This window comes from Haliotis rubra, unplaced genomic scaffold (genome assembly GCF_003918875.1).
Source record: "Haliotis rubra isolate DU_JTF1 unplaced genomic scaffold, ASM391887v1 Scf122, whole genome shotgun sequence".
Lineage (NCBI taxonomy): Eukaryota > Metazoa > Mollusca > Gastropoda > Lepetellida > Haliotidae > Haliotis > Haliotis rubra.
The window spans coordinates 1,638,504-1,646,323 of record NW_025765137.1 but is presented as its reverse complement, the minus strand read 5'-3'; the positions used below and the strand labels follow the sequence as shown (position 1 = coordinate 1,646,323).

Here is a 7,820-nt window from a genome sequence, read left to right as displayed (position 1 = left end):
TTGCAATAAGTATGTGTTCATGTACATGTTCTTGTTGGTGAGAGGCACAATGCAGGGCTGATGGGATGGTCCAATGATGGTCCTAGACACGTTTGCGAAATCCATGAAATTACAACTGTGTTTTATGTTATATACTAAACAAAAAAAGAAACTTCACATGTATTTGTCCAAAACATTCCCATATACAACTAAGTGTTGCTTGTGGATAAATCTGGTTTATGGACGCCATGAGGAATTATTGAAACAGGGTTAGGCATTAAGGTTCGTGCACACTCCCATCAACAGTAGCATAATAAGGTCACCTTATTTCAAAGGGACAAGCCATATACATTGGAGCTTCTTTAGTACCAGGTATGCCCCTTAGAAACTAATTCATTTCTCTAAGTGTGAAGTTTCATTTTTTGTTCAGTATTCATGTTTCCTAAATTTTGGAAATAATTCCTTTGGCTTCCATCCCACCATATTTTGATGAGGAGCATCATTGGTTTGGGAGGATCCAAATGAACTATTCCCAACTTACAGCTTTCGATAAATGCAGCTGTTTGATCACACAACCACCTGCTGCTTGTTATGTAGATGTGTAATGTAGATGTTTAATGCTTAAGACTGCCTACCTTTTCTGCCGACTTTAGTTTCCAGTCTATTCTCAGTCCACAATGAAACAGTCACACAAAATTTGTCCACAATGTGTCCACAATTTGTCCAATCCAAATGAATCTTGAGTTCCTGGTGAAAGTTCAGACACTATCTTCAAATCACAAGAAAGCATCTTTCCCAATGAAACTGACACGCTTTCCATGACCTCGGTGGGGGGCTTGCTTGTGTCATCTGCCCAACTGTGACAACAGTAACCACAGCACCTGAAAAAAGCAACAAGCTATGGTTATTGGTACAGTTCATAAAACATAATCATAAAATATGATGAAATGGAGTCCAGAAACTTTCTTCATTTCAGCCTTAAACACTGGTAATCTGGACTTGCCACATATTCTAGACTTGCATGGGCTTTCTTGGACATATTTGTTTCAGGCTCTGTATGAAAGACTTTAACTGACGGAACATTTTCAAAGCACATTTTATGAACTGGATCAGATAAGCAAACAATGATAAACTATTACGGATTGAAACTTAATATATTATCTCTGAATGTCTATCGTGTGACAATAATATGGAGGTCCATAGGCCATACAACTGTGACAGATATAACTTTGTACATAGGAATTTTATTATTTTATTGTTTTCTATTCTGTATATATATATTTATCAGTAGGATAGTTAAGATATATATAGGTCATGTGTCCCTCAAGCCCTTAACAAACCCAAGCCATGACGTGCTCAACTGATTGGCCAAGCTAACCCTCCAAGTTAAACCCTTTGTCTAATAGCTTGCACTCAGTCTGCACAAAGTCACTCCACAGACAAGTTGACAGAAACTTCAAATCAGGTCAGTTTAATATAGCTCTCTATATTTATATTATTGCATTTATATGTTGTAGTACATTTAACTTGTTCTATTAAAGTAAACTAAGTGGGTTTTTTATCTAAATCTCATCCATTATCTATTTACCTAAATATGCTAAACCAGGCTTATTAAATTGTAAGCTATTGTAAATACTAACAAACAGCTTTTCTATATCTTTGTTGTGGTTAGGTATGTGTATGCAATATACGGTATAAAAATTTCAAGTAGTATAAGTGTGTTACTCTTAGTATATATTTTATTCAGATATATTCTGGAAATATTGCTGTGCTGGTCGACACCCCAGTCTCATCCACAGGGTAGGCGCATTGCTTGTATTGTCCATTTGAGATTTGTATGATTATTAGATGTGTCATACTGTTTTGTACAATTAACTACATCTATATGCATTACTTAAAAAGTGTAATATAGATCAGTTAACTACCTACCCATTTACTATATGAGTACAATTTGTATAAAAGTTCATAATCTTATTGCAATTAGAATATTTATAAATATATATCGTGCTATATACTTGGCAAGATTGGTTGTAACCTTACTAGTCTGTTTACAACTACTAGTATGACCTATTGCAACATTATTTCTATAAATGTTTCGGGGTGATTTATCGACTAATAAATGTTCCTTCGGGCAATAGCTCCCACCCGTAGCGTGTGTTTGTAGTTTATTACATTCACTGCCCTGCTACACAACTAAGCACAATAATGTCTGCTGGTAGATTACGTGAACTGATCTCAAACACCCAACCAGAATGAAGATGTGCTAAGCATGAACAATTTCTAATATCTCAATTTGATTGAAATGTCTAAAATATATTAAACTATGCACCATATGTATAAGATCAGTGCTTAATATGATGCCAAAGTTAAGTGTGGGGTGTGTGGGTGGGGAAAGTTAGAGAAAAAAACATACCAAACTGTCAACTGCAACAATGCTTTCACTGTTCCACTACCGAGATGGCCAAACTCATGTTTAGTACAAGGAGTGTCAAAGCAAATTATCCTGCACTTGGAACAAGATCAAACTCTTGTAAATGTGACACTAAGTTACCAGAATGTGCTATTTTAATAGGCAAGTAGAAAGTAATCATAAACATGACTTAAAGTTTGTATCACGTATGTCACATCAGCAATATTTCAGCCTTATGACAAATAACATCTCAGAAAATGCACTTTTGATAATTTCAAATATTTGTTTATCGTATTAAATATTACTCAGTCCAAAAAGAAACCGTGCATCTCAAAATCTCGTATAGATCATTAGGAATAGAAGTAAAGTTATGAAATAATATGATAAACGTGTTATGCCCACATTGAACTGATTGTTACGCACTTCCCGATAACATCATGCACATCATGCGTGGGACGTCACTACACGTGCAACCATACACCACTTTCAACAGTTGAAATCAGTGAATGCTGACAATAAAATTTGAAGCGTTGTACTGCCTCCCTTTAAACAAGAGTCATCAGAAGATGACATATCCCCCCGGCCCCCACATCTTTGAAAGAACAAATAATCTGACAGTTACTTAAAGTCCAGCTTGATTTTAGACTAAGTGCAAATCGTTTCCATGGAAATCATGAAAAACAAATGACAAAACGTTCCGTGGAAAATGAGAATAAAAATGCCAAGAATCTGTAAATAGCAAAATGCACCACTTCAAGATCTGCCTCACATATCTGCCAAGTTATATTGAAAGATATTGAACGGTTTTCAAGTTGTGCTCCGGAAATGAAACCTACACCTCCCTTTTGAGACTAAGTCTGAATCGTTTCCATGGAAACCAAGAAAAATACAAATGCCAAAAATATGTAAAGAGCAAAAGGCACCACTTTGGGATCTGCCTAACATATCTGCCAAGTTTTGCTGAAAGATATTGAACGGTTTTCAAGTTGTGCTCCGGAAACGAAACCCACCCCTCCTTTTTGAAGCCAAGTCCGAATCGTTTAAATGGAAATCAAGAAGACATAATAAATCACAAAAATCTGTAAATAGCAAAAGGCACCACTTTGGGTTCTGTTTGATATATTTACCAAGTTTTGCAGAAAAATACTAAACGGTTTCTGAATTATGCTCAGGAAACGAAATCCACCCCTCCTTTTTGAAGCTAAGTCCGAATCGTTTCCATGGAAACCAAGAAAACATAATAAATCACAAAAATCTGTAAATAGCAAAAGGCACCACTTAGGTCTGTTTGGAGTACAATATTATGCTCCAGAAACAAAAATTATTACGGACGGACGGACCGACATGCCGGGGGAATAAAAAACAAAGAATTTGGCTCTTTATTCAGACAATATGCCACGACTGTCAAAATGCACAACGTAATCAAGCAATCAAGCCACACCCTCCAGCGACAGTGCAAGAACTGACTGCAGCACTAATCCGGATTTGGAATAACATTCCTCAAGTCTTCCTGATTCATCGACCCAATCAGACGTGACGTTGTAATGCAACGACTCAGGCAAATGGAGGACATAACCGATATTAAGGATGTGAAATTACTGTTTGACCCCTCGAGTGTTCTTGGACCTATAGGTACGCTGACGTTCATTAGAACGACCTACTGACTCATAATGTGCTTGTCTATCAATAAAAATGCCTGATCGTGTAATATTTCAAAAAGACTGATTAAAACCGTAGAATGATTCAATGCACAGTTTCTTTTTGTACCTAGTATTTAAGTCGATAAACAGAAATATTTGATGAAATTATCAAAATAGCATTTTTTGAAAAGCAGTACTGGATCATAATTTTGGTGGGGAGGTTGAAGATTTATCTGATTAAGTTAACATTTATATGACACGCATACCTGACAGAAATATAACTTTTCACAGATTTAAACAACTCCTATTACAATTTTTCAAAATTCATTTAAAATTAAACAAAAAATGTCTTCCTTCTACAAAATATGAACACGTGACTTGCATTTGGGTTTCAGTTTGATGTCATGGCATTTTACCCTTAATCGCACCATTGACCCTCTAAGTTTCATCCCATCAATCTTATTAATCTCGATTTCACTATTCAGATGAGTAATATTTAATCCAATTCTACAAGTTTACTCTATTTGATTCCTACATGGTCATAGATCAAATTGATTCAGTAATAAATTCAAATATTTCTGTAATTGATTCATCCAACTTTACATGCATCTTAAAGCATTTCCAACAATACATTCTTAATTTTGTCACTCAATAAAGGAGAAGTTAAGTTCCATCCGCCAATAAACAGTGAAAAGACTTTTCACCCCTTACAGTTTACTAAAAGTGCCCGATGTTTTCTACACATTGAGGAGTAGGTGGGCTAACTGGGGCGGATCCAGAGGAGGGTGCGCCCCCCGCCCCGCCACACCCCGTGGAGCATTGGAGCATTTCCCAATAACCTTCGCAATACATATTTATGTTCACCCCTTCACCAAAATCTTGGAACCACCAATGCGCAAAAACAACGATGCGTGCAATGAACAGTACGATATCAGTTACCGTGAAAACGGTAAAACATTGGCACAACTTAAATCCAAAATATTATTGCTAAAAAAAAGCCATTTTGCAACTTGGGACGTCGAATCGAAATTGATGGACAACCGATTCCTCTGCTGCAGGCAACATTGGGAAGAAACTGCACGAAAAGTTTCGGATATATTTTTAATATTTTTTTCTAAATGAAATATAAGATGTTCAGCAAATTAAAACACTTCCGCTCATTCCCCCACCAGCACGGGTTCTATGTAGTTTTTTTACGTTTCATACCGTTTCCTATCGACTGCCGCTAAATATTTTCAATTTATACATGTTTGAAGGGATGCGGGCAGAATTCTACCAAAGGCTGAAACTTATAGAATGACCACGACAATGTCGACATATTTTAAAATTCTAAGTGAATGTTTGTTAATTCAATCTTTCGACTTGCCATTCATAAAACATATTTTTCATCCTTTTCTCCCCATGAAGAGACAGTTCCACACATAAATAAAGTAAAAGGTTAACCAAGATATATTCGAAGATTGGCATCTTACAAAAACAAATACTAAGTTTGTCATTTCTAGTTTTTCGCGTTCCTCACCCGAAACCGTCACACAAAGTTCATTGAAAATGTTCCACATAAGCAATACTACTCCACATTAGTGTTTTAAAAATGTAGTTTACAAAAGAGTATATATTTCAACATCTATACTGATTGTGATACCATTTACCATCCGATATAAATGACAGGCCATCGAATAACATAATTCAAACATTCATAAAACAATTGTGATTTCCTACCTTTATCCCCGTCGTTTCCAATCCATTAAAGACACACCAGCACAAGATTTGTCCAAAACCAATGAGTTCAATCCAAATGAAACTGTTGTTCCTCGCGAAAGTTCAAACACCGAATGTTCAATCCACAACAAAATCTATGCAATGAAATTCATTGACGTCTGCTCTTGAGCGCGCGCTGGTGTCGTCTGCCTTTTCATCTGTCAAAAGCGTGTCAATCACATCAGAATGCACGTGGAAATCGAGAGTTGAATTTAGGAGAATGTTCGTAGTATCGGGAACACGTTCGCGTGTAATGTGGCTCCAAGTGGATTGCCATTACTTGTTAATGAAAGGTTCAGGGGTTATGATGTCGAATTAAATTAATCGATGTGACAAACATGAAAACCTTTTTATACTTCCAAACTACATTTACTAATGCAGGTTAATACATATCATACCATAACGTCCGTTAAAACTAATAAACGGATGTTTACAATGGGTTTTTTTATATATTTTTTTGTTTATTTATCAAACCCCGAGACATCATGTTGAACATTGTGAATAAAAACGTTAAAGCAAATACGCTATGCAATAAAAAACACAAAGAATTTCAGGTGAGTTGGGGAGGTGGGGTACGGTAGCCTGGTGGTAAAAGCATTCCCTCGTCACGACGAAGACTCGCATTCAGTTCCCAATATGGACACTATGCGTCAAGTCCGTTCCTGGTGTCCGCTCCGGGATACTTTTCAAAATGCATTGCGAATTTAGTGAATGTGTTATGGGATTTATGAACCGTTACTAAATTTGCTGTTCAATGCAACTTGACCATGTACAGTAGTTGGCCATAAGTGAGTCAACATTAGTGAAATTCTCATAGACTTGCATGTTAATTAACTCTTGCAAGAATAATTTTCATAAATTTAGTTTCGATCGAATTGCTTTCAATACTTATCTCCAAGCTGGGATTTCATCTCAGCTACATACACATAATTTCCATTCAATTTTCCGATGATTATTAAGAAAACTACATTTAAACAACATATATTAGACATACCAATCAGGTTTAACATGGCTGTCTATGGGATAGATTAAACTTAAGTTGTACTTATGGTGCTTAATCAGATGTCATTCGATAACTAATCAACGGAAAGATGAAAGAAAATTATGTACACGTAGCTGAAGATGATTTCCAAGATGTTTGCAAAATATCAAAATAAAATGACTTCTACTCAATTTATGAAAATTACTCTTGCAACAGTTAATTAACATGTAAGTCTATGGAAATTTCACTAATGATGACTCACTTACGGCCACCTACTGTAACATATAATATATTTGGGATTACTCTTTCTTAGTAAAGTACAGATTCTAGTACTACTTGTTGTTGGGTTGTGTCCCATCCATGTGCCTGACTCTGACAGTGTGGGTTCGAATCCCGGGTGGGACTCAACCTAACAAAAGTACTAGAATCTATACTTTACTAAGAAAGTGTAATCCCAAATATAACATATGTTACATTTAACCACTTTCTAAATGCCACTGTGTATTTACATTGTCAACTTTACCATGTTAGTAACAGAAAACAACGCTTGAGTGGGTGTGTTTCGAGACACAAAAGTCGTCGTTACACACCCCATTTTCAACACTGACATGTGCATTGATATTTCGTGTCAGCTCGATATTGTCACGAAATTGTACACATAAAACATGCATCTGAACGACCAAATTGATTGAATATAGTAAGCATCTTCATTTTATCAAATTTGATGCCGAAAATATCGTTGATTCATCCCATCTTCCCCTGTTGTATGCTGGAAATAAACTGAACGCCCAGTAATAGTAACTAGGAAATGGTCCTTTTGATCTGTAATAATAATGCTCAGTGGTGGAGTCTGATATACATGTATGTCCAACTGACTGCATTTACACGCAAGCCCTTTATATTGTTATCACATAATAAGATTAATCATAAATACATTTAATACATTTGAAACACATAACTGATTAATTCAACCACGTATTTTCGAACAATGTATGTGCTTTAAAAATGTCAGAGCTGAATGGGATGATAATAAAGAAGAATATATTTATTA

The 7,820-nt window shown here is 35.8% G+C and overlaps 1 long non-coding RNA gene across 1 annotated transcript; it reads right to left on the bottom strand.

The window, feature by feature from the left end:
* Positions 1–611: 611 nt before the first annotated feature.
* On the bottom strand, positions 612–5,926 carry LOC124265917. The gene is made up of 2 exons (XR_006895589.1): positions 5,722–5,926; positions 612–860 (listed from the first exon to the last, which is right to left on the bottom strand). It is a non-coding gene; the product is annotated as an uncharacterized LOC124265917 (long non-coding RNA).
* Positions 5,927–7,820: the final 1,894 nt, after the last annotated feature.